We start from the raw sequence: 3469 nt of genomic DNA, 5'->3' as shown, positions 1-3469 counted from the left end.
TAAATAAAAAAAAATCTCCAGGTTGTGGAACACAGAACAAACACAAAACAAAACAGTAACACAACACAGTAAAAATACAGTATATTTCAGGAGATGCATAAATTTTAGTTTTATCAACAAAAGAGCTTGCACTACTTGCAGTAGCTATGCTGTCTTGTTTCAAATCTCTTTTATCTCAAGTATTCTAAAATTTTTATTCTGAATAGAGGCAATGATCTGATAAGAATGTGTTTAGCGTTTTACAAAAGACTGTGATTGATCATACGATTTTTAGCTTATGTGGAATACTGTTGTAAATCTGTATACCACTGTTTGTTGTGGAAGTTTTGTAAGCCAATTGCCTTTACTGACTGGACATGAAGCCTTTTCTTTTGTCTTGTATCATGCTCATAGATATTAAAATTTGTGTTTATCTTTTAAATTCTTTCTAAGATACTTACAGAGTTCTAGTATGTACACAGTCAAGTGGGAGGATTGACAACTTCTGAAAGAGGTGTTTGCAACAATCTATTTGTTGAGCTTGTTGCATTGATATTATAGTTCTTTCTGGTTAGGAAAATTAGTCAACTAGATGGGATATTGCTCCAGAATATAATTCTGTACAGTAGCATGCTATGGAATTGACCATAGTTGGCAATTCAAAGTGTTCAAACTTTCTTTAACAGAGATTAATCATAGACCATAACTTATTTTATTTAGTGTTCCATTTATTTGTTTATAAGTGTATGCCATTTGAGTTATTCTGAGGTCATACGCCTAAAACCTTTGTTTCCAGTATATACCATTCGTTTCCTTTTAGGTGTGGTTCCACATTCATTTTCCCCCTTTCCCTTTAACAAACTTACTTTGGGAGTTGTTTTGCTCTAAGCCTTGTTTGCGTCTGAAACAAGGGCTGATGATCCTTAGTTTGGTCCCTTCATCCCTCAAACCAACCAACCAACCTTTGTTTGCAGAGAAGATGAACTTTTGTTGGAGATTATTGTCACACAGGTGTTGTACGCATCCATCACCTTTTACACAGAAATTTGGGATTGCTGTTTTTTTTTTAATCAGTAGTTTATCTATTTAGCTGTGTTGTAGTATTATTTACAGCTGCTTGTAGCTGACTTGGGGTGTTTCCTGTAACAAGGATGTGTGTGTCATCAGCAAAAAAAAGTATTTGTTTGTAACTCACTGTTCAGGCCTAAATCATTTATATACAGGAGAAAGGCAACTGGTCCAAGAATGGATTCATGAGGGACTCCGTTTTTTACAATTTCTACAACTGAGAAACATATCATAGTAACTTCCTTTTGTTCATGTTTTATTTGTGTTTTCTGTTTCCTGTTTGTCAAGTTTGATACAAACCATTTTAGTGCAGTGCCTCTAACGCCATGTACTTGGAGGTTGTCCAACAGTATGTTGTGGTCCAGTAAGTCAAAAACTTTACTTAAGCATAAAAAATGCTAGTGGCATTTTGTTTTCCATCCATTATTTGCAGGGCATTGTGTATAAAATCATAGCTGGCACTAGATATTGATTTATTTTTCTTGACTCCATGCTAAATATAAGTGATAATTTTGTTTTTCTTCAACAAATTGATTAACATATTAAACATTACCTTTCCTATGATTTTCTGTATTTGATTTGTCTCCTTTCTTGTGAAGAGAGACCAGTTTAACAATTTTTAAACAGTCTGGAAATGTGCCTCTCAGAAAAGATGAAATGACCATAAATGCAGAACATACTGCAGTCCTCTATGTATCCCTCTCATAGGGACCACAAACACAAGATTAGACACATTATAGTGTCTGTAGTTGCATTTAAGTAGAATGGAAAAAAAAGGAATATTGGGTAAATTGGAGTTACCCTCTACCATGCACTTTACAGTAGTTTGCAGTGTGTGATTGTAATTACTTGATGTGATAGTTTACAAATTACATGCAAGTTGTTGTTCATGTACCTCAGAATCTTAACTCTACCATCCTTGTACATAACTGTCTGATGGGACTTGTGGTTAGTAATATGAACTGCAGCATTCAGTGAACATCAGACAATACTTCATTATGCACTGTACAAATACATGCATACTAATCCGCAAGTTCCATTTTCGGCAGGCTTCCAATAAAGCTAACAGATCTGACACATAAACCTAAGATTCTGAAATCTGACTTGAAAGGCTTTCTTATGACAGATTCTCTTTTTCTGTCCTTGAGTGCCTCACAATTGATTAGAGCCTACAGTTCTACTGTGTTATTTATTTAGTTTTTAATTTTTACACTTTTATGAACATTCTGTGAATTATCTACTGGCTTATTCCATGACTGAATATCTTCAGATGACATGTTCCTTTGGAAACAAAACATATTAAAACTAATGACCCCATATCCTGCTGCTTGCCCAGATGCCAGCGACCTCCCTTAGAAGCAGCAATATGCTGCACACTGTCAAGTTATTTCCTCACCTAATGAGATAAACCAGATTATACTCAGATGCTAGGAGTAAATGAGAACTGAAGGTATTGGTAAAGCTGTAATGTACATACAGTGAAGCACAGCGCTATCTACCTTCGAGGCTTTGATCTAGGTGCTGAAAAATCTGTCCTAGAAAGGACTGGAACAGAAGAAAGTTGTTCTTCCTTTTTTAAAAATATTTACAGTAACATTCCCTGGGTTAGAATCATGTACAATTACAGATTAATCGTTTTATTGCTCAATATAAGAGCAAAAAAATACTGCGAAAATGCAAATGAGGCTTGGAGGACCTATTTTACAAGCATATTGAGCAAACAGATTACATACAAACATATGCTGATAAAATGACTACCTATTATCCTCTTGTCCAAAACATGGAAACTGATTTCTGTAATGTTTGACGCAAGCAAAAAAATCAACGGAATTTTTTGGCCTGTTGACACTCTCATCACTATTGCTGATGCTCAGTGACGAGATAACGGGTAATTTCTTAAACCTCCCCAATTTCATTACGTTAAAGTGCAAATTTCTTTCTGTTACCAAAAAAGGTGTTACAGTGTGATGTCACTTGCTGATGCAGCAGGCTTTATTGATGTTCAGCTGCAAGCTTAAAGACAGATTCCCTTGATCTATGTTGTGGTCTGTCATGGAATCACTTTGGTTTCTTTTCTAAAAGTGCTATGTAATGAACCCGATCTTCACTATTAATTTCCGCTGCTTCACCCTGATAACGCACATTTCGTAACAGCTAAAAGCTTAATGTCAATTGTGACTGCAATCAGAGCTTACTGAGTCCATATTTGCTTCTCCGGCTACAAATGTTGACGGTTTATACTATATCCCCCGCGCAAGTCATAAAAACAAGAAAATCGTTCTACCCATAACGACTTACTTTGTTTTTATTAAAACATCTCTCGATTTTTCCACATATCGAGTTAGTAGCCCTAGTGTTAGTTCATTGCTTCGCCACCAGAGTATTCTGAGCTCGTCATGACGTAATGTCAAAGCAGCAGTGC

Source organism: Schistocerca nitens, chromosome 12 (assembly GCF_023898315.1).
Source record: "Schistocerca nitens isolate TAMUIC-IGC-003100 chromosome 12, iqSchNite1.1, whole genome shotgun sequence".
Lineage (NCBI taxonomy): Eukaryota > Metazoa > Arthropoda > Insecta > Orthoptera > Acrididae > Schistocerca > Schistocerca nitens.
Note: the sequence above shows the minus strand (reverse complement) of the source record.